The sequence below is a fragment of the Mauremys mutica genome, chromosome 9, assembly GCF_020497125.1.
Source record: "Mauremys mutica isolate MM-2020 ecotype Southern chromosome 9, ASM2049712v1, whole genome shotgun sequence".
NCBI classification, from domain to species: domain Eukaryota; kingdom Metazoa; phylum Chordata; order Testudines; family Geoemydidae; genus Mauremys; species Mauremys mutica.
The window spans coordinates 63,218,048-63,242,679 of NC_059080.1; the positions used below are offsets into that span (position 1 = coordinate 63,218,048).

Here is a 24,632-nt window from a genome sequence, read left to right on the forward strand (position 1 = left end):
TAATTAGATCCCTTTACTGAAATCCAGTAATTTGGATAGAAAGTGTTCCATAAATGCAGCCTGGTCTGAAGATTCCTTCCTAAATAAGAGTCTAAATACCCACACACTGCTAATCTTTCCAGGAAGTCTATAAAGCCATATGAATACAGAATACTATTAGTTTACTCTGCAAGGCTGTGCTCTGAAAAGTTGCAACCAAAATCTGTGTTTTAAAAGATGATCTGCAAAGGAAAAAAAGAAATAGGTTTTCTGTCCTTTCTTCATTTAGAGACACTAGATTGTTTTAAAGTCAATTTGCAGCAGATTACCCAGAAAATCTGAGCTCTGCTTTGTTAAAACAACTAAGCATAAGACCACTAAGTTTCCTGACCAGTGAACCTCAGTTCTGACTTGGCCCTCCACAGGTAGTTCCATCTCCTTGCTGTTCAATCTTTGACCACTCTGCTGACCTGACAAAAAGGTGTGAATTTTATAATAATAATAATAAATAATAATAATTTGATATTAGATACATACCTACTACAAACTGATTTGAGACCAGCACCTATTTTTCATTTTCACAGTTAATGAGTGGCCTTGACTTTTGGTCATTACCAGGTTGGGGTTGATTTGAACTGGTCATCTAGAGATTTGAGAGACCATGTTCCGTTCCATTCCATCCCCCCAAGCATTTCAGTCCCCAAAGAGCAGTTTTAAACACTAAAACTGGTATTTCAAATGATCAAGTAGATGGTGGGAAACCAAAGGAACATGGAAATAAAGACCTCTTTCAATCTTATGACTGATCACAGCCAATGTTCACTCCAATCAAAGTAGAAATAAAGTTAGGACACATCTGCTTCAATTGTAATTTGCTTTATGTGACCAAAGAAAAATCATGTCACTTGAGAAAGCGTACATGTTAAAATATTTGATACTACCAGTTCTAGTGGAGAGACTAAGACAGGAATGTCCCTAACTTCTCACAAAATTTACCTAACCATTATGTAAAACAGGAAAATAAACTCATGGAAAATAGTTCTAAATAGAAAGGGTTAATCATTTATATTTGTATTCCCAATTAACTATTTACACTAAAAAGACATCCCATTTAATACACTAATATTAAAAAATCCACACATTTTAAATGCAATGGTAAAGGATTTTCTCTCTTCCTTTTTATGGCTAATTTTTGTAGTGCTTCATAAAAGAGTAGATTCCCTAAAAGGACATCTCCTCAGTAAAAGCTCCCAGTCAAAGCAAAAACATTCCAGCTATTACATATTTTACCAGATGTGTTTTTAAAAGTGTCATATAAAAATGCATTAAATTGAGAATTTATAGTTCATTTCAAATGAGGATGAGAAACAATATTCCTAATCTAATACTGTAGTACAGATAAATAATTACCAGCTATTCATGTCTGATATATTAGCTGCTGCAACTGAAAGTTTTCATAGTTAAATAATGTAATATATTATTATTTGTATTATAGTAGCACCTTGTGGTCCTAATTCAGACCCTGTTGTGCTAGGCATTATACATACACATAAGACAAAGCTCCTGGACTATCTTAAGATATAAGTAGACTAAAAGTACTATTATCCCCATAATTACAGATGGTAAACTAAGGCACAGAGAAATGAAATTACTTTCCCAGGATCATACAAGAGATCTGTGGCACAGCTGAAAACTGAATCCAGATATTCTGAGTCCCAACTCAGTGTTTTATCACAAACTTTCCCACCCAATAAAATTAATTTTGAAACCCTAGAAGTAGAGGTGAGTGTCAATTCAACTAAAAGGGCTTGGAAAATCTTACTAAGCATCTTAAATATAAACAGGGGCGGCTCTATGAATTCCGCCGCCCCAAGCAGGGCGGTGTGCTGCGCCGCCGGGCGCCGGTCCTGCGCCTCCACGGGACCTCCCGCAGACGTGCCGCTGGTCCCGCGCCTACGGTGGAGCTTCCGCAGTCATGCCTGCGGGAGGTCCACACGAGCCGCGGGACCAGCGCACCCGCCGCAGTCATGCCTGCGGGAGGTCCAGTCATCCCGCGGCTCCGTTGGACCTCCCGCAGGCATGACTGCGGAAGGTCCGCTGGACCCGCCTGCCACCCTGCAGGTAAAATGCCGCCCCACGCGCGCGCTTGGCGCACTGGGGTCTAGAGCCGGCCCTGAATATAAATCTGTTGTTATAAAATGAGAAGAGATGAAGACTTGCATCATATCATAAACAATATTATTTTGAGGAAATGGAAGAAGATAGAATATGAAGCGATCAAGAATCCCAATTTGCTGTGGGAAAAGCCCTGGGAGTCCACATTTTATAGAACTGACTCCAACAAATGAAGAGCACCTGAAACTTTTGTTGAAGCCAGTGAGAAGTCCAGATACTCAGCAAACCTAAGGACCAAGCCATAAGTCAGGTACATAGTAAGGCGCCAACTCTGCAAAGGAATGTGTGTGGCCGGGCCAATACAATTGTGCAGAAATTTGTAACCAATGGGACTCTTCCTTAATCCTTTGTAGAATCGGACAGTAAATCAGGCAAATGGGTAATTACTGCTGTAAAGCAGGTACAGTGATACTTGCTTTAAAGTTCTCATTGCAACATTTAACTTTAGCAGCTGAATTAATCCTTCATTTACTTTCCTGTTTGTTCCATTAATTAACAAATATTTTGTTTTTTCTCTTCTATCTTCTCTAGCCTGCACCTTTTTCGCTTTTTTCTTAGGATTTCTTAGGACAAGTACAAAAGTCTCACTATTTTCTGCTTAATATAACTTTGAATTATTTGATTTCTCTTCCTGTTTGTGTAAACCCAACAGCTTGTTCTCACTAAGAACCACTGGCTGATTTATTAGTTTTTACTGTTGACTTTTTTTCTTTTAATATTATATCCTACTGTTATCCTTCCCCAGCACTTTGACTCATGGGTACGATATAAATAAATAACATGTAATGTACTATGGCAATTACAAAGTTAATGGACAACAGAAAAACAAAGACCATTACATAAATAATTAACTGTGAAAAGATATGATCTGATACAGTTTCATGACTTGACCATCCAGATATATTTAATTCGATCAAAAATTTGGTTAAGAGTTAAATTTAAAAGCATTTTCTTCCTTAATTTAAGCATTAAAGCCCCAATTCAGCAAAGAACTTAAGCTTGTGCTTTTCTTGAGGTCAATGGGACTACTCACATGCTTAAGTGCTTTGCTGAAACCAGATCTAAACTAACGCGTTTTCATTATTGTGTCTATCACCTACTTAGTATAATCATGTGTTTTTATGCAATCTCCACTATGGACAACATAAAAATTATTTAAATTAAAAAAAAACAAAACCATTAATGCTTCAATAGTGCCAGGGAGGCAGCTTTGCTTCTGTTAAACCCATTGGACTGAGAATCGTAACAGTTAGTTGACATTACATAAATCAATCTATAAAATGGGAATGACCACTTACCTCCCAGGGCAAAGCTTAATCATTGAGTATCTGAAGTATTTTATGATCCATGAATTGTGGGAACTATAGGAATGCAAAGGATTATTATTAGGATAAAAACAGTTGGGTAGGAATACACAGATTATAGTTGTTTTAATAAGGGAGTATTTTCAGAAGTTTTATTAAAAAGCGGGAGATCATCAAAAAGTAGACAAGAGGTTACTTCTTTTATGCAATGAATTCAAAGAAGCTTTCTGACCAACTCTCAACAGGTTGATAAATCAAATTTTTCCTATTTTAATAACTAATGTTGACAGGTAAAACTTTTTGCTTGTTTGTGCGTTAGGCAAAAGATTTATGCTTCAGCTGCCAGTTGAAAATCTCAAAACTCACAGACCATTCCTCTCCCTAACTCAAAGGGTTAGGAATTCATGGAATTTACTACTTTATGTGACTCTTACTACTTTATGTGAACACAATGAACACTAACCACCCCACTATAAACAGTTTAGAGTCGTAAGCATGCAAACAGATTTCTTCACATGCAAATAAAAAAAAACCCTCTTCTCTTTACTCCTTTCGCTCCAGTCCACATCCTCAGTCATTACTATAAAAAAAATTATTTTTGTAATGTATTGTACTACCAGTGCAGAACTCCAGATGATCACAGCCCAAGAGAATCATACTTCATCCTCTCACATTACTTATCTTCCCCGCCCCCCACACACGCGCGCACACACCACTTCCTTCAAGTTATTTACTTAATCCCACAAAGTGAAGTCCAATAAGACTGCAGCAAAGACATTTCAAACCTCCACAAGTAAGCCTTATCTCTTTTTAGTACTGTTTGTTGAAACTCTTTGAAACTGACTACTTCATACTCCTAGATCAACTCTATACACATAGGAAGCAGCCAGAGATTCTTGCATATCTACTTTTTCAGACTGCAGTCTTTCCCTGCACTCTAAATCTTTGGAACCCTTTATTATGTTACAACACTGGAGCCAAACTATCTACCCCTTTTTCTTGTTGAATGTGTTATCCCTACCATTTGCCTGAATTACCACTTTATTCCAATGGTTACCAATTGGAAAAAAAAAACACAGCCAATTTTACACTTTAATCAACTCGAGCTGTGGGTCCTCAGCTTATCTGAAAATCAGAAACAAGATGCCTCAAGCATCCAATAGTTGAGGCACACAAATTTACTGAATGTTTTCTTAAAGTTTCGGCTTCCATAACAAAGCTTCTCTATTCACTCTTGCATTATTTTACTAAATAAACCTGTAGTTCCTCAAAGACAGAAGTGATTCAAACAACTTTGCCTCTAAAACCACCTCTCCAACATTTCCCTGTGTGCCATTGGTTTGACTCCACCTCTGCTGAAATCCCCATCTTGTTATATTTACTTCCTTCTTTATAGATACATCTACACAGTAAACAAATAATGACAAAAAACCACCAACAATGTAAAACCAACAACAACCACACACCCTGGCAGCAAGTCTCAGAACCTGGGTTAACAGACTCTGATATCCTCCCCACTTCCCCACTAGGTTTCAGAACTGGTCTCCAACCTAAGGCCAGCATCTACACTGCTATTTTTAGCCCCTCAGTGCAAGCCCAAGCAGTTGACTCAGGCTCTGAGACTTGCTGCTGCGGGTCTTTTTTTTTTTTTTTTTTTTTTGCTGTGTAGATGTAGCCTATGACTAACCCCTGGCCCAGCTCACCCATCCTCTGCAGCATACTACATGAGCAGCAAGCTGCTGATTGAAGCTTCACTCAGATATATAATATCATTCCTATCTTCCAGCAAATCCACTGAATCCCATTCATTTCAGGATTTAGTTCCAAATTGCCCTCATTGTTCTTTAAAGTCCTCTAGGGATTAGCTACAGACTACTTCATGGACCTCATCTGTCTCTGCTCCCTCCCCATCTGATACTAGTTTCCTCCCTGACCCTCACAAAAGCCTCCTCATCTGCTCCTCTTTAGAGTCTGTAATACAGAACTATTATTAATCAAGTTTATTATGGTACTGCCTAGGGAGCAAGCAAGAATTGGGCTCCACCATGCTAGGCATTGTGGTTCCTGCCCCCAAGGGCATACTGTCTAAACAGACAGAACAAACAAAGGGTAGGGGAAAGTGGCAGAATACACAAGCAGATTAAACAATGTAATAACGGCAAACATCATGCAAGTTCCACACTGTGTTTGGTGTGGTTTTTTTTTTTGGGGGGGGGGGTAGATGAAAAGGGATAAGCTTCAGGAGGAGGGGGGGATAGGTGGGTTTGAGGGTGTGTGCAGTGAGGCTGAGATGAAAAGATGGGGGGGGGAGGGAGAACAGCCAAACAGCACAGGGGAGAAAATGTTCAGTCAAAACTGTAGGGGAAGAAAACAAAACTTTTCTGTATCTTTCTGCCTCATTAACTCTGTATTTCATTTCCAGTCTTTGCTGATGATAACTTTCCCTCTTAACTGACCTGTTTTTCGCCTGTAATTTATTTAGCTGTACACAGCATTTTAGAACATGGTTTAAATGAAAGATGCAATACCAATTAAAATCGTGATGTAATGTTTAGTCTTCTCATACAACAGGAAAATTGTTCTTTGCATTGGAATATACTCACAAAGAGACTTTTTGCAAATATACATTTAAACAAATGCAAGAAACATTTGTTATCAGATATGCTCTGCTACCACAAACACTGTCATCCGTTTATTAATAAATATAACCTGTACCTTTTACTTACAAATTACATCACTGTTTACTGAACTAGTGACTTTCTTACTTGAGTTAAAGTCATACAAAAGAACAAAACCATTCTCCTCAAACACACCCTCTATAAAAAGCAACAAAATTGTTTCTGAAATTCACAAATCCACTGCTGGTGTTAAATTTTGTCATGAACACATTAGTTGCGTCACTAGTGACTGCAACTCAACCACTAAACTCACATTCATTTCCAACTATGATGTAAACTCAAGTTTTGTAGCTGAACAATTGAACGCTAACATACAATATCACCTAGCTTGTAAGCTTGTCTACACAAACAGTGAGTCCACAGTTAGTCAGTCTACACAGTTAGTCCACAGTAAGTTAGTCAGTCTACACCAGTGGTGGGCAACCTGCAGCCCATCAGGGTAATCTCTAGTTTGTTTACATTTGCACAGCCACCTGCAGCTCCCAGTGGCAGCGGTTCGCCATTCCAAATACTTGGGGAGGGAAACTCTGTTTTTAAAGAATTCATACACTTCCGCCTCTTCAATTATGAGGTGAAAAAGGTCCCCAAAAGTCATCCCACAGCAAACAGGAAGACAGGACTTGACATATCTTAGGTAAAAACAAGTAGAACAGATAAGACTTACTTAAGAGTTATTTTAGTTCAAGAGTGTTCTATATAGCCATACTTGTAAGAAGCACTATTCAGCACCACTGAGCTTTAGAATCCTTCTAAAAAAGGTACCTTGGCTTTTATGAGGTCCCAAGTGCCACACAAAATTTTGGAGTCAAGGTTACAAAAGGCCACATGGTCCCCACCCACCTTAGATCATCCTGCTAAACTCCACAATCCTATAGAGTAGCACTCCAGAAAGAATATGCAGAGGTAAAATTCTTAAAGAAATACATTTATTGGTAAGTAACTGTTACATTCTGGCTTTTGCCAGCCTTGGTTACTTATGCAGGGTGACTCCCAGTCCTCCCAGAAATGTATGTTATGTACTGCCCAGACCTCTCCTGGACAGTTAAATGTATTAAGTCTCTTATTCCTTTAAAGGAATACCATATACTAGCTTGTTACCTTAAAGTTACCCAGACACTTTAACTTAAACATATTGGATTAGATAAAAACAAGTTTATTAACTACAAAGAGACAGACTTTAAGTGAGTACAACCAATGAGGCATAAAAGTCAGAAATGGCTGCAAGAAAATAAAGATAAAAATGCTTTCCACTACCTAGCTTAAATAATATTAGATTCAAAGCAAAGTTTCTCACCATATGCTTCCAACAGCATTACTGACCAAAATCTTCAGGTCAGGATCCCTTCCCTCAGAGTTTTTTCACCTGCATGAGCTCTGTTTTCTCCCTTCAACTTTTCTGTCAAGCTGGAGACAGTCCAAGCATCTAAGTGCCACAGAAACTACTACCTACCAACTTTCTAAAACTATGCCTGCCCGGAGGGAAGCCATAATAAGTTGAGATTCTTGATTGGAAAAAATATTCTCTGGGCATGAAATAAAGACCCCTATGCTTGCAAAAGGCCATAAAACAGAAAGAACTGCAGTAGTTGGAGACTGCACAATTACTTATAAATTTGGCTTAGAACATCTTGTGCTGTGGAGGGTGGGTCACCCAAATGGTCCCAACAAGCACTCTTTTTCTTGAAGGTTCCTGAAGTTATAAAATGTAATAATTGGAGATATACCAATCTCCTAGAACTGGAAGGGGGGACCTTGAAAGGTCATCAAGTCCAGCCCCCTGCCTTCACTAGCAGGACCAAGTACTGATTCTTGTCCCCGATCCCTAAGTGGCCCCCTCAAGGATTGAACTCACAACCCTGGGTTTAGCAGGCCAATGCTCAATCCACTGAGCTATCCCTCCCCACCTCAATAGTTGTGTGTGTAGACCAGGCCATAGTAGTATCCTCCGTAATCTTAAGAGAGTTTGGGACACTTAAATGCCACTTCTTTGTTTCCCGTGCAGTCTCAAAGGATATTCAACCATCTTCTATGTTTTTACATTTTCTGTGTTTTTACAACAAAGAACAGACTCATTTTTTAACTTGAAAATTAAATGATACTCTTGCGGTTTTAAACAGATGGACACACTACAAAAGACCTTTCAGATCATGTTAACTTTTAAGTAATCTTATCTTCCCCCTCTCTCACAGATCAAACTACTCCCACCTAATTCAAAGCCATCTGAAGGTTTAGTCCTATGCACCATCTCCTCTCAGCCCAACTGATAAAGACCAAAATGTGACTAAACTTCACCAGTGCCAGGAAGAGGGCAGAGAACTGACTATCGTTTTTGTTGAGCAACTCCAGTGTTGCAATTTTCTTTGAAGAAGCTGAAAAATACCCTTTTCCTCTGCCCGTCCCCTGTACACTCGCTGCCACCACCGGGCAAACAGGGAAGGGAGCAGCCACCGCCCTGCAGAAGGGATCTGAGCACCAGCCGGAGAAGGGACTGAAAACCAGCCCCAGATCTGCCAAACGGGGGGAGGGAAGAGAGAAAGGAGGCTTCATTGGGCAGAGTCACTTGTGATCTCTCCCCCGGAGGGGGGTGGGGGGCTCGCCCCACTCTCCCCTGTTTGTGCCGCAGCGAGACACTTTTCTCGTTCAAACCGCCCTAGCTCCGCGCCCCGGCCCTCGGCAAAGCCCCAGCTCGGGTAGGAACCGGCCACACGCCGCGCCGCGGCGGCAGCTTCCCTCCGGGCGGGCATCCCCAGCCGCAGCCCAAGCGCGGTCCCGGGGGGAAGCGGAGACGTTGCACTCACACGCAGTTCCCGCCCGCCTCACGCAGCCACTCACCTGCCCAGGCAGAGGCGGCAGCAGCAGCTGCTGCCCCTGAGCCGCCGCCTCCCAGCCAGCGCGGCAGCAACTGAGTGGCCCGTTACCGGTAACTCACATGGAACCGCGAGGCCTCGGGATACGCGCGCGCGGACGCCTAGAGCTGAGGTGACAGGGAGGGCGGTTACCTAGGCAATAGCTTCCCCCTAACTCCGCCCCGCCCCCACCAGCCCAGCCAATCCGATTGCGGCTTTCAACAGCCGCCTGGGTTGGCTTCCCGCTGGCTCGTGCTGAGAGCGCAGGTTAGAGGTGCGGAGGGCGGCTCAGGCTGGGAGCGGGGATTGCCGCCGAAGTGCAACGCAAAGTGGGGGAAGGGACGCGGCTCGGGAGGAGCCCAGGCAGGGTGGCTTGCACCGTGGACGGGCGTGTGAGGCCGAACGGAGGGGCCCGGGCAGAGGGCGCTGGGAACGGGCTGAGCGAAGGAGCCTAGGCAGGGACCCGAGCCCCGGGGCTACAGCGGGCAGGGAGGGGCGAGATGCTATTACAGCACCTGCTGCGCTCGTCTGTCAGAATCGGGACGGCTCCATTACGGCTGATACCCTGTATGGGGGCACCTGCGTGGATGGAAAATATGGGGAGATGGCAATGATCAGCAAAAAGCAACAAAGAGTCCTATGGCACCTTAAAGACTAACAGATGTATTGGAGCATGAGCTTTCCTGGGTGAATACCCACTTCGTCAGATGCATGTAATGTAAATTTCCAGAGGCAGGTATAAATATGCAGGCCAGACTCAGTCTGGAGATAACAAGGTTAGTTCCATCAGGGAGGATGAGGCCCTCTTCTAGTAGTTGAGGTGTGAACACCAAGGGAGGAGAAACTGCTTCTGTAGTTGGCTAGCCATTCACAGTCTTTGTTTAATCCTGAGCTGAGGGTGTCAAATTTGCAAATGAACTGAAGCTCAGCAGTTTCTCTTTGAAGTCTGGTTCTGAAGGTTTTTTTGCTGTAGGCTGGCTACCTTTACATCTGCTATTGTGTGTCCAGGAAGGTTGAAGTATTCGCCTACAGGTTTTTGTATATTGCCTTCCTAATATCTGACTTCTTTCCATTTATCCTTTTACGTAGGGACTGTCAAGTTTGGCCGATGTACATAGCAGAGGGGCATTGCTGGCACATGATGGCGTATATAACATTGGTGGATGTGCAGGTCAATGAACTGGTGATCGTGTGGCAGATCTGGTTAGGCCCTGTGATGGTATCGCTGGTGTAGATATGTGGGCAAAGTTGGCATCGAGGTTTGTTGCATGGATTGGTTCCTGGGTAAGAGCTGTTATGGTTTGGTGTGTGGTTGCTGGTGAGAATATGCTTAAGGTTGACAAGTTGTTTGTGGGCGAGGACTGGCCTGCCACCTAAGGTCTGTGGAAGCGAGGAATCATTGTCCAGGATGGGTTGTAGATCACTGATGATGCATTGGAGAGGTTTAAGCTGAGGACTGTAGGTGATGGCCATTAGAACATAAGAAAGGCCGTACCAGGTCAGACCAAAGGTCCATCTAGCCCAGTATCTGTCTACCGACAGTGGCCAATGCCAGGTGCCCCTGAGGGAGTGAACCTAACAGGCAATGATCAAGTGATCTCTCTCCTGCCATCCATCTCCATCCTCTGACGAACAGAGGCTAGGGACACCATTCTTACCCATTCTGGCTAATAGCCATTTATGGACTTAGCCACCATGAATTTATCCAGTCCCCTTTTAAACATTGTTATAGTCCTAGCCTTCACAACCTCCTCAGGTAAGGAGTTCCACAAGTTGACTGTGTGCTGCGTGAAGAAGAACTTCCTTTTATTTGTTTTAAACCTGCTGCCTATTAATTTCATTTGGTGACCCCTAGTTCTTGTATTATGGGAATAAGTAAATAACTTTTCCTTATCCACTTTCTCAACATCACTCATGATTTTATATACCTCTATCATATCCCCCCTTAGTCTTCTCTTTTCCAAACTGAAGAGTCCTAGCCTCTTTAATCTTTCCTCATATGGGACCCTCTCTAAACCCCTAATCATTTTAGTTGCTCTTTTCTGAACCTTTTCTAGTGCTAGAATATCTTTTTTGAGGTGAGGAGACCACATCTGTACACAGTATTCGAGATGTGGGCGTACCATGGATTTATATAAGGGCAATAATATATTCTCAGTCTTATTCTCTATCCCCTTTTTAATGATTCCTAACATCCTGTTTGCTTTTTTGACCGCCTCTGCACACTGCGTGGACATCTTCAGAGAACTATCCACGATAACTCCAAGATCTTTTTCCTGACTCGTTGTAGCTAAATTAGCCCCCATCATGTTGTATGTATAGTTGGGATTATTTTTTCCAATGTGCATTACTTTACATTTATCCACATTAAATTTCATTTGCCATTTTGTTGCCCAATCACTTAGTTTTGTGAGATCTTTTTGAAGTTCTTCACAATCTGCTTTGGTCTTAACTATCTTGAGTAGTTTAGTATCATCTGCAAACTTTGCCACCTCACTGTTTACCCCTTTCTCCAGATCATTTATGAATAAATTGAATAGGATTGGTCCTAGGACTGACCCTTGGGGAACACCACTAGTTACCTCTCTCCATTCTGAGAATTTACCATTAATTCCTACCCTTTGTTCCCTGTCCTTTAACCAGTTCTCAATCCATGAAAGGACCTTCCCTTTTATCCCATGACAGCTTAATTTACGTAAGAGCCTTTGGTGAGGGACCTTGTCAAAGGCTTTCTGGAAATCTAAGTACACTATGTCCACCGGATCCCCCTTGTCCACATGTTTGTTGACCCCTTCAAAGAACTCTAATAGATTAGTAAGACACGATTTCCCTTTACAGAAACCATGTTGACTATTGCTCAAGAGTTTATGTTTTTCTATGTGTCTGACAATTTTATTCTTTACTATTGTTTCAACTAATTTGCCCGGTACCGACGTTAGACTTACCGGTCTGTAATTGCCGGGATCACCCCTAGTGCCCTTTTTAAATATTGGTGTTACATTAGCTAACTTCCAGTCATTGGGTACCGAAGCCAATTTAAAGGACAGGTTACAAACCTTAGTTAATAGTTCCGCAACTTCACATTGGAGTTCTGTTGGTTTCTTTCTTGGGCTTGTCTTGTAGCAGGAGGCTTCTGGGTACACGTCTGGCTCTGTTGATTTGTTTTCTTATTTCCGCGTGCGGGTATCGTAGTTTTGAGAATGCTTGGTGAAGATTTTGTAGGTGTTGGTCTCTGTCTGAGGGGTTGTAGCAAATGCGGTTGTACCTCAGCGCTTGGCTGTAGATGATAGATCGTGTGGTGTGTCCGAGGTGGAAGCAGGAGGCATGAAGGTAGGCATAGCGGTCGGTGGGTTTTCGGTATAGGGTGGTGTTAACGTGACCGTCGCTTATTTGTACTGTGGTATCTAGGAAGTGGACCTCCTGTGTAGATTGGTCCAGGCTGAGGTTGATGGTGGGGTGGAAGCTGTTGAAATCATGGTGGAATTCTTCCAGAGTCTCCTTCCCATGGATCCAGATGATAAAGCTGTCATCAATACAGCGTAGGTAGAGAAGGGGTGTGAGTGGACGAGAGCTAAGGAAGCATTGTTCCAGGTCAGCCATAAAAATATTGGCATACTGTGGGGCCATGTGGGTTCCCATGGCGGTGCCACTGGTCTGGAGGTATATATTGTCACCAAATTTGAAATAATTGTGTGTAAAGATAAAGTCACAGAGCTCAGCAACAACTTGCGCTGTGTCATCATCAGGGATACTCTTCCTGACAGCTTGTAGTCCATCTGTGTGTGGGATATTTTTGTAGAGAGCCTCCATATCCATGGTGGCTAGGATGGTGTTTTCTGGGAGATCACCAATGCATTGTAGTTTTCTCAGGAAATCAGTGGTGTCATGGAGATAGCTGGGAGTGCTGGTGGCGTAGGGTCTGAGTAGAGTGTCCACATATCTGGATAGTCCTTCAGTGAGAGTGCCAATTCCAGAGATGATGGGGCGTCCAGGATTTCCAGGTTTGTGGATTTTGGGTAGTAGATAGAATAACCCCGGTCGGGGCCCTGAGCGTGTGTTGATTTGTTCCTGTGTTAGTGTAGGGAGTGTCTGGAGTGGATGGTGCAGTGGGATCTGAGGAAAGTGGCATGTAGAATTTGGTATTGGAGAGTTGTCTGGCAGCCTCCTTCAGGTACTCAGACCTGTTGATGATCCATAATGCGCTCAGCCTCCTTCAGCCTGCCATGCCTGTCAGCAAACCCCAGCATTAGGGAAGGGGCATGAGTGCCCAGGTGCACAAGGCAATGCACCCATGAAAGAATGGACTGGGACTTGAGTTCTGCTGCTTACTTGCTGTATAATGGAAAACTAATGAGTTTGTTTTCATTTTAAACAGTGTTCCTGGAAATGGCTGGATAAGTGCCAAGTCCAATGTTGAGTAATAGTCTTACAGCTATTCTCTGACACCTGACCTGGCCACAACACTGTAATTGTTTCCTGAGCAGAAACAAGAGGGTAAAAAGATCTTACTATTCCTTATTTTTATCATACTATGTGTGAAGTTGGCCCTAGGTTTTGTAGGGTCCTTACTGAAGTAACTTACATAGTTGACCCAAGATCTCTTCCACAAGATGCCCTCTGACTTGCAGTGGCCCTGCCTTCCCTCACCCCCAAATCTTGGTTATTCAAAAGTGAACCTAGAAGCAGCAAGGGCCTGTGGACAGCAGAGATGGCAGAGGCCCATAGAAACACAGGCTCCTATAGTCCTGGTTACATACTGGTGGCAAGTCTCCCCCGAGACCAAAAATAGAACAACTACTATGGGTGGTTCTACTTAAGAGCAGCCTTGATTGTACTACTGTTTTTTGTGCTGTGTTTTTTTTTTGATGTAGTGAGACTGCATCCATTACTTATTCATTGTAGCAAAACATCACATTATAAATAAATTCTGTTATTGCTACTACTGTACAACTCATCTTAAGTTAGTATCCTCCCTCAGGGCATCTCTGGAAAACTGCAAGTTACATAATATATTATTTAAAGAGTGCCAGCCTCCCATTCTTGCATCTTTGCAGTGAGGATTCTTACAAATTAGGGCCATATTTTAAAAGATTGAAAGAGGTCATCTTCAGTGTTGACACACAGCTGGGAAAGGTTCTTAAAAGAAGAGTACCTTGAAATGGTTGTTGGAAAATAGCAGGGAAGGTTTTATTACAGTAGCTCCTTTCCCTGCAGTAGCTGATCCATGATAAATCCTCATTTTAAGAATCTTGTAATGGAACTGGTACAGAAAATTATGCGGAAACCAATAAATGCCACTGAAAGGACTTAAAAATAGGCAAACTGTCTTTTAAAGACAATCAAAGAAAAGGAAATTTGAATGTTGTTTTTGTGTACCTGTAACTTATGAAATACACATGCTGTTCCTGTGTACCTATAACTCAGACAAAATGAATTTTGTACACAGTGAGCGTAGGCTCCTGCTCCCACTGAGGTCAATGCCAAAATTTTCATATTGACTTCAATAAAAGCAGAATGAAGCTTTAGTACCTTAATTTTTTCATATTTAAAATGGAATATAGTCATGGTAAGCATATTAAAACACTTCCTTAGTGTAGTAATAACTTTATATTATAATATTTTTTTTTAATTTTTCAGCTTTAAATAGAAGCAAAAGTGAAATTGATCAGTATTTTTATTTTCAATTTCACTTTCAGATACTCGTGAACTAACAATGCATAATGTTAGGTTTGGCAAAATTGTAGCAGAATGTTTGCTCCACTCCAAGATTTTGGGAAGAATGAGGAACTTCAATCCCAACTCTCTCCAGTTAACCTAGGTATTGCATGGGAGATCAGTGGGTGATGCAATATTTAGGCAAAATGCCAAGTTACACATGAGTCAATAATAGAGCTTGCCTACCATATGTCAGATTTTTGCACAACCTTACTCTTCATTGTTTGTCTGAATTAATAGTTTCTGAGAGTGCTTATTTTCAGTTCCTTTAGGACTATTTAATATCATGGATAAAATGTAACAGTTCTTTCTGAATATCATGATCTTAAAGAATATCTAGAAATATGATAGATGCTTCTGTATAGAAAAAAGGTAACATTTGCTAATATTTTAAATGAAAAATAAACTCATCATCAGGTGAGAGTTTTGATCATGCAGATACTTATCTCTTCGTAGGTCAAGTTGTCACAGGTAGCAAGCTAACACATGCATTTTTGCTCATCACCCTAATTCATTCAAATTAAACCAATCCATCTGAGTATTTTTGTGTTCCTCTACCAAAAGGAGATTTGATTGCAGAAACAGGTAGCATGAAAAGTTAGCAATATTTGACTCTTTGAGAACTGTTCTACTTTATTATTATTTGAAATATTAAATCTCAAACATCTAGGTTTAGAAACGTAGTTGGTATTAGTGATACTTTGTAGTACTTTGACTGTTTTTTGGAAAGGCTGGGTGAAAATTGTTTAGAAAACGCTCATTTATTCTGGCTTTTGCAAATTTTAGGTTGTTCTGCATGTGCCAATGCAGTTTTTATAAGGTGCAAACCAGCTTGGTTTTGCTGAATCTTTAGTGGACTGAGCAAGGAGGCTGGGATTCATAAACTCTGGAGTCTGCTCTCTGCCATCCTCTGACTTAAATAATATTTTATAGTTGAACAGAATCTGTTATCCACAGAACTCAAAGTACATTACAAAAAAACTAATATTGGGTAGGCAGTTACCATTTTACACATGTGAATCAACTTCAATGGGGTTGTGCCCCCTTGGAGATCATATATGATTGAGATCTTAGATGGTAAGCTCTTTGGAGTAAAGACTCTTAATTGTGTGTCTGTACAGCTCCAAACACAGTGTCAGTTCTTAAATAAATAATAAGAGTATTGAAGAGGTCTCAACCACTAGGCCTTTGATGAAGATATTTGGAGTTATAACAGGTCACCTTCCTGTGATATTGTGATACTTGTCATAAATTCCTATCTATCACGAATGGTGCACAGAGTGGCAAGGGTCTGGGACAGAATTAAAGTTGTTTGAAGTATTTTAAATCTGCATTTTTATATTCTCTACTACTTGGGGGAGAGAGAAAAAAGGGAGGTTTTAAATGTAACCGTAACTTTCAATTTCTTAATTTTCAGTCTCTCTCTGAAAATAATATTCTATTAATGTTTCCCCCCCATCCCCAGCTATTGTTATATACAACAACAGTGTAACAAAGGTTTTGTCTGGGAATTTTGTATCTGAATCATGTCTGTTCATGTACACCTAGAACACATTTTTGGACACTGAGAACATGTAATACTTTTGGGGTGATGGGTGATAGAATACATGCTTTGTACTCACATTACTTTAGCCACTGCTTTACCAAGAGAACTGAGAAGGGAAAAGGAACTGCTTTACCAGGAAAAGGCACTAACACACAAGGTAAGTCTGCAGATTGCATCTATCCCTACAGTACTTTAGTCCTAACACCTACAAGAAAAGAAGAAAACCACAAAAAATAGAGGCTGCAAGACCATTGATAGGAAGGAAAAAGGATGGGGGGGCGGCGCAGAAATCAACCTAATGTACTGAGAGAAGTATCCAAAACAACAGCTACATAGTAGGATGGAAATCCTTAGAAAATAATTGGGGCCAAGCAGAACTACAATGTAATTGTGAGTGGCAAACAAGATATTATCTTACTTTGTTTTTTGTGATATGGTGGTAACAATAATCTTCACAGGATAGTTTATGCACAGGCACTCTTTTGAAAAGTACCAGATAAGATCAGAGCCCTGGTGAATATATTTTTTTCTCCTGAAAAAACATGTTCTATCCAAAGCTGTGAAAGTACAATTTAGAGTAGCCATTATACTCTCAATTTGCCACACAGTCACTCCTTTATCAGTATGACGACATCTACTGTAATACATGTAAGGAGCTTTAGAACTCCTTGCATATGAAAAGTAATGTGACAGACTCCTAATATAGTAGTGAGAGACTACCCAGTTCCGTACAATTTTGGATTTTGGGAATCTGTCAAAATGAGATGTACAAAACTAGTTTGAATTTGCAACCCTTTTCCCTGTATTTTAAACTTTTTTCCTTAGCTGTATTAAAGAAAAGATTATGAGCCTACATGATATATGGAAAAGAAAAGGAAAACCATCTGTAAAAGCTAAGCTGAGACAAGTTGTGCCCTAAAGTATATGCAATTATATAGATTCTGTAATTTTTTTTCCAATTTGCCTCTTTTCCCCTCTGTACCCCTCACTCCCTCCCCCTCTGTTTCTATCTGTCACTGCTTCCCCTCAATTCTACTTTACCCATAGATTTTCATTAATTTTTTCTCTACTCTTTCCCTCTTCCTACCTCATCCCACTCTCCATAGAACAGAAAACAGATAAGTTTTATGTATGAGTGTGTTCGAAGTTAGATAAAATGAGTTCACCTATCCTTAACAGTAATGTAGGTAGAAAGAGAATTTAGGATTTGAGTTCCTTCAGGTTGATCCATTAAGGAGAGCTGGCACTGGTATGGGTATTGGTTTCAGATAAGTATACTTTACAGGCTCTGAAATAGCTACTTTACCCGTAGGGCTGGTATGACTTCCCCTTTTGGTTTTAGCCACCTTCTGTCCAAAAAACACTTATGTCCCACCTTGTTAAATATGTTCTGTGTTGGCCAGCACTGCTTTTTATTTGCTTCTTTCCTTTCTCACTCAGAACAGAATGCAAGAGACATAAAGGAAACACCTAAAGGAAAACATCAGTGTGCAAAAACAGGACATTGCTAGAAACAAGGGGTGAACTAATTAAAAAGGAGCCTGAAACAAAGGTTTTCCCCTTCAAAGGTGCTCTGCAAGTGATTTTTAACTGAACATGTTCCCTTTACTTCCTATGATACATAAAGAACTTAGAAAACTGTTTCCTGTATTAAAGATTGTTCTGTTCATTATCTTAAATGCCAGGAATGTCAACTCTACTCTTCCCTAGTTTTGCTGCAAGATCCACTTGTTATCTCAAAGAATATACATTGTTAACTCTTACTCCCTACCTTAACTGATAGAAGATGGTGAATCTTTACTGTTTTGGAAAAAGAATATCATTAGTGATTCAAGTTAAAAAGGCGTTAACAATAACAAAAAAATTTAAACAGTCATCAGACCTATTTCCTGTTATTTGTTTAAATGTTATTTCAATCTTGGCCTACATTTTCCAAACATGGGTGCCTGAAGTTAGGTGCCAAAAACCATATTTAGGCTCCTAAAATAAAAAGTGGTGATAGGTACTACAGCTCCTAGTGACTTCAGTATGTGAAGAGAGAATATTCATGAAACCTACAGAAGAATTCTGTGTATGAGGTCAAAATATTGCAACACATGGAATATTGCAACAGTTTGTAATTGATGTGATAAAGAAGTAGCTGGATATGGGTAGGAGGCTATTACATCAAATTCAACACAGAACACAGGCTATAAACAAAAGAGATCATACTGGATTATTTCCTTCTGTATAATAATTTTAAAACAATATGATATCAGCAGTGGCCATGGCCATTATGAGTTTGAGTGTACAGTTAAAATGCTAATAGACATGAAAAGGGAAACTTGGCAACCAGTGGAACTCTGATGTTTTTTTAAACTAAAATGTTAATTTGGAAGGTATCCTGTGCAGTTGTTATGTGCTGGTCTCTTCTGACCCTTGCACTACCATGTGTCCCTATTATAAGCTTCTCTTTGTTTCTCACAGTTAATACAATGAAGGGGGAGGCAATGGCAAATAATGGGCTGAGTGACATCAGACTGAAAATGCAGATGTCAGACAAAATGGATATACAGCTTGGCTAACGAAGCCAGAGCCTGCAGCAAGAAGTTGTCAATAGTGCTTTGCTATATCAAGTTATTTAACATTTACAAAATTAACTGCAAAAATTTACAGTTAATGCAATATCGTTGTTGAGAATTGACAGTATCTGCAAGAGAGACAGGAAATTCAGACTACTCCAGCCTTACCTGTAACAAAATGCTCAGCAGCTCAGGTTGCTACGTGTACGTCATTCTGGTGCTCCAGTCACTCAGCTGGCTTGCCACTGAATAAAGAGTCCAATTTAAGGTCTCCAGCTTCATATTCAAGCTCTCAGTGGAATCAGCCCAAGCAACTTGAGAGTCCTTGACCTCTCATGCCAGCTGCAGTCCACCAGAAATATCAGACTATCAACCAATAGCTCCTGAAGCTTTTAAAACAGCCTAAAGCATCTTAATTTCTAATCTGGAACTAAGGCAGAAAGAAGGTGCCTCCTGAATGCTGCCATCCTGGACTGAGGCATATATCCATGCTGATACTGTCCCAACTAGGCAGCAATCATTTGACAGAGGTGCCAATTCAAATCTTTTGGTGAAGGCAAACAATTTCCTATCACTGATTAATATTATTTTTACATTCCAGTAGCCCCAATCAGATGAAGGGGTAGGGATGGCATTAAAAGATTGAAGCTTCCCTTAAGAGCTTATAAACTACATAGACAAATCAGATGAAGAGTGAAGGAAAAGGAATCAAGCACATGAGCTGTAGTCCATGATAAGTGGCTATGTGAAAACTACATATGTTTTTTTAAAAAAATCTTTTTTTGTTGTTTTTTAAAATATAAATTTGGGAATAGGGCAAGGGGGGAAGGAGATGATGTAATAGAAGCACATGAATAGTAGGAAAAGGAAGGAAGGGTAAGACTATTGAGAAGGGAGGGAGGAAAAGGGAGAGAAATACAGGAAGGATGGAAGGGAACACTATGTCTGTTTTCTAGGTATGAAAGAAACAACTGCAGGGCAGTTCCTGGCAGAACATCAGTATCACTAGTCAACTGAAGCAGCAACCCATGGTCAGCAGAATCAAAATCTGTTGAGAGGTCCAGCATGAGAATAAATGCCAGTTGACCTCAAATTAACAAAGATAATTCATGACCATGACAAGTGTCGTCCCAATGGAATGTTGGAGGTGTCCAGCTGCACATGGAATTGACAAGCTCTGCCTTCTCAATCACCTCTCCAAAGGAGGTAAAGTTTAAGGGTACGTCTAGACTACCTGCCGTATTGGCGGGTAGCAATCGATTTCTCAGAGACGCGATATATCGATCCCCAAAAGCACTCCTGTCGACTCCGGAACTCCACCAGTGCGAACGGCGGTAGCAGAGTCGACAGGGGGAGCCGCGGACATCGATCCCGCGCCATGAGGACGAGAGGTAAATCAATCTAAGATACTTCGACTTCAGCTACGCTATTCATGTAGCTGAAGTTGCGTATCTTAGATCGACTCCCCCCCCCCAGTGTAGACCAGCCCTCGGTGTGTTTAAGAATTGTCAGCACCCTCTCCTTGCTCAGTGAGGTTTTAGCAATGCCTCTGAATATTGACACCATGGCTACCACACTTCCTTTGAGACACCAATATGAATAGGGATCAGGACCACAAGTGGTGGACCTCAAGAAACTGAGAAGACAACAGATGCCTCATCAGAAACTAAATTTACTCCAAATGGCTGAGGACACATTTTTTTTGGCCTCAGTCACAGCATTTTGTATGTTTCTTTCCAACTCCAAATGGCTCCTCTGTTAAATCCCCTCCCATCTACACACCAGCCATTTCAGCTCCTGGGGATTACTTTTAAGACTTGGTGGTCTCCAAGCACCAGAGACAATCAGGGTGCAGTGAGAGGCTAGGAAGCTGAAAGCCCCTGCTAACAACTGATAGCAGCTGTTAGGGTAAGCTGAGTGACACTGATTTGAAGGGGAGAACAGATACTGTTCTGTGTTTGTACAACACCTAGAGCAGTGGGGTCCTGGACCATGACTAGGGCTCCTAGAGGCTTCAGTAATACAAATAATAAGATATACCTTGATCTCAGTAAAGAGCCCACCGAAGCTATTACACATGTGCAGAAGCCAACTTTCAATTGCTCATAACTTTATCACACACTTTTTTCAGTCTTGGTTGTGAACATTCACTTCAGGGGCTTTTGACTTACCATATTTCAAAGTTCAGCTACAACTTAAGTCTCTGTGTAATGAAAGCGGTGGAAATTTTTCTTCTAAAGGAGAATGTGTATATTTTTCACCATTGCAGAACTCAAAATTGATAAAAAGATTTTATCTCATATGGCAGGAGCCTTTAAACTGTCCCAAATGTGCAGTCATCTGAAAGATTTCAAGTCATTTAAATACTTATATGTTGCTGTAAATATTTAAAGCACTAAAGGGTGTCATTTTCAGCAAATGATGGGACTTAAAAAATAATCTTTAAGTTGCCATAAACATTTAAGTCCTAGCAAATTAAATGAAAAAAAATGAAATGTTAAGGTTGTACAGTTAAACTAATCAAAAATTTGGAAATGCAAAGTTAAGGTGCCAATCACTATGCTAACTCAGTTATGTTACATGTACAGTGTATATACTATACAGCATTTTCTGTGTGCTGTTTTTGCTAAATGCATAGGTTAATGTGTTACTGTTTATGTCAGTAAATGTATATCATAATACATACAAGAAGTTAAACACAGCTGGGGCAGCGTTGCTAGTGGAATCCAAATTCTTGAATTCCTGACTTTCAGTGACTTCACCTGAGCAGCCTTACAGTGTGGTTATGGTCAAAAACAAAAGTGCCACTTCCTCAAAAGATTTGCTACCTGGGTGTATTTGAAATTAATTTTAATTACAAAAATAAAGTGTTTACTGCCCTCTGTTGTTTTTTGTTCGTTTGTTTGTTTTGTTAGCCTTGCAGAGGCAATACAGCCAAGAGAGATTGAACTGGGTTATTTTTTGATTCAAGCACCATGTAGGGAATTGTTAACTAAGATGCAACTGCAGAATCATTATGAGTGATGATGCACAAACTAGAGAAAACACAATTTCACCTTAAGATGAGGAAGCCAAGCTTGTTGTTAGAAAAATAATATATATTTACTTGTAAAATAATCAAATTAAGGACCTGATCCTGCAAGTTGTTGCGTACCCTCCACTCCTGTTACCACTCAGCAATTTGTCAGATCAGGCCTTTTGTACAGATATCTTTGAGAGTGTGTAAACATGGAACCCCACAATATCCTGTTCACAGAATGACATTGTAGTCTATAACCTCACTTTAACATTTAACCCGTTTTTTTTATATAATCTTCCTATCAGCCATTATCTCAATTCAATTGCTCACATGTAGTGACCTGGACTCATACTCAGTTCCAACATTCCTGTGCAGCACTAGGAATAGCTGCATTGTTAGGGTTTCCATTCTTTGGCTGAGATATTAAACTGAGGTCCTTTGTGTTATTTCTGCTGATTGTTCTAATTGAAGTTAAAGATCCCATGACACATTTTGAAAACATAGCTAGCTCATTTATTCTTTTACTTAAAGCCGGTTCTAATGGGTTAGCTATTTCTGAAAGTATAATAGATGCCATATCTGCCTACATAAATTTGTACTACATCTCTACTCCGATATAACGCTGTCCTCGGGAGCCAAAAAATCTTGTCGCATTATATCGAACTTGCTTTGATCCATCTGAGTGCACAGCCCCGCCCCCCCAGAGTGCTGCTTTACCGTGTTATATCCGAATTCATGTTATATCGGGGTAGAGGTGTACCAATAACTAGCTTATCACTTCTGGAATATGTTGATTATGAAAGGTATTATAAGACAATCAAATGCTATTCTTCAAAACTAATTGAGTGGTAGTACTGCCTGAAATATGTAATAGGGTTAGAGTTTTAAACAATTATAAAAGGATAATAAATAGCTTGTGATAACAATTACAGTGAGCCAGTTTCTGACACTCTTACAATAAATAGTACCTTACTCCTTGAAACAGGAGTAACCCCACTGAAGTCAATGAGATTTCTCATGTGCTTAAAGTTATGTTTATGTCCCTTGCTGAGGCAGAGCTGACATGAGTAAGGACTTGTCTACACTGGAAAGTTTTTTCAGTATAACCTAACGTGCAAATTTAAACCAGTATAGTTAGACCAGTATAATGCCCCTATTCAGACAGACATTCTTATTCCACTATCTGTGCATTTTTTCGGTTTAATTTATGTCACTTTGGAAGAGGTTTAATCTAAACAAAAATAAATAAATAAAAATAAACCCATTCTTATACCAGAATAGGAGTGCCCATGTAGGTGGGTTACAGCAGTACATCAATATAGTTATAAGTGGTAAAACTTTCTTGTGTAGGCAAGGCTGGAGGATGGCAGAATCTAGCCCATTATTCTCCTATCCAAATGGCAACAGCATACATCATTCCTCATTACTATATCACCTTGTCTACTGTTGGAAAACAATGTCTAGTTATGAAAGAGTGTGTGTGCTGTCAATTAAAATAAAACCTCAGGAAACATGACAACAAAGCTAAACTGTCCAATAGTTCTCAATTTAAATTATAGTGTAGTTTATCAAAGGGTAGCATATAAAGATGTTTTTCTGTTGTCTCTCCTCTGCTTGGACACACTTTTTATATCCCCCAGATTAATGGTTTATTACTACTCTTCGCAAAGGGCAAAAACTAGACAGGAGATTAATAGTAGAAACTAGAACACAATTTAAGATTTTTAAAATAAAACATTTCTTCTTTCTTCCTTAAATCTGTTTTCTAGTCTACGCCTTTTCACTAAGACCATTTTGATCATATGGAGAATTTAATATTTCTCATGTGATTCAGTGTTGTGAAAAGTTAACAGAGTAACAATCAAATCGTATAAATGAAGATGTACTTTTTGTAAATGAACAAGGTAATCAATCAGATCCATAACCTGCAAAGACAGACTCATCTCTGAATTTGGCCTTGGCCTTGGCCTTGTGTACTGGTGTAACATACACCTTCGTTCAGTCTGCTTAGGGCCTTATTCTCCTGACACCCAGAGCGCCATTGTAAGTCAGCAGTAACCACAACACAAGATAATGGATTTGCATAGAGATAAAACTGGTGTAAGAGAGAAGACTCATGGCCGTAGGGGCCATAAACCCTATGTAAATTACACCACCTTAGTCTCTCTTAGATTCAAATGCACTTATTGATGTGTAACTTGCACATTACCTCTGAATTTGGTCAAAGTGCCACTCGTTAATCACAAAGACTTCCTCAAACACAAACCTTCCTTTATCTCACCTGAACTGCTTGTGATATGCAAAGCCAGAAGGAAGCTAAAGATGACTAGGTTAAATTACAGCTACCATAAATATAGCCATCGCATTAAGTTTTTCTTTGCTAAATGAAGAGTTAACAATTGGATAACTTTTGTCTTCCTGTGATCTGAACTGGTTAATATACTCTACTTTACTAGAATCTAATATCAAAAAGCTGCTAGAGGCCAACTTATATGTAGGGCCCTTCATTTTCAGTTTTTACCAAAAACCTCCAAAAATTCCCAGATTTTGAAAAACCCAGTATTCAGGTTTTAACCTTTTAACCCAAATTTTGGGTGCCAGAACTCCCTGGGCTTGGCTCCCACCATGTACCGTCCCCGCCAGACAGCAAAGCACACGTGTGTTGGTTGGTGGCTGCTGCAGATTTGCTCAGGGAGCCTGGTCCCAGCACCCAAGACTCCTGAACATTGCCACAATTGGCCACTGGGAGCAGAAAGCTGCACCCAAATAAGAACTGGCCCCTGTCCACTTCTCTGCTGAACAAAGCCCC

General features: G+C 40.5%; 1 protein-coding gene and 1 long non-coding RNA gene across 6 annotated transcripts in view; one reads left to right on the forward strand and one right to left on the reverse strand.

Moving 5' to 3' along the window:
- The window catches only part of PIK3CB (phosphatidylinositol-4,5-bisphosphate 3-kinase catalytic subunit beta), a 218,100-nt gene that overhangs the window by 166,056 nt on the left and 27,412 nt on the right, over positions 1-24,632 (reverse strand). Inside the window, exon 1 of one of the 4 annotated variants that reach the window (XM_045030488.1) lies at positions 8,969-9,100. The exons of 2 other annotated variants lie outside the window; for them this stretch is intronic. The gene's annotated coding sequence lies outside the window, so the exon portion shown is untranslated. Of the gene's footprint in view, positions 1-3,452; positions 3,516-8,968; positions 9,101-24,632 lie in introns of those variants that run through there. One more of the 4 variants, XM_045030489.1, reaches the window with a different exon arrangement.
- On the forward strand, positions 9,124-18,492 carry LOC123377499. Of its 2 annotated transcripts, none has more exons than XR_006582230.1 (5): positions 9,124-9,249; positions 13,358-13,476; positions 14,679-14,800; positions 16,330-16,400; positions 17,684-18,490. It is a non-coding gene; the product is annotated as an uncharacterized LOC123377499 (long non-coding RNA). The 2 variants fall into 2 exon arrangements; XR_006582231.1 differs by having other exon boundaries at positions 9,199-9,256; positions 17,684-18,492.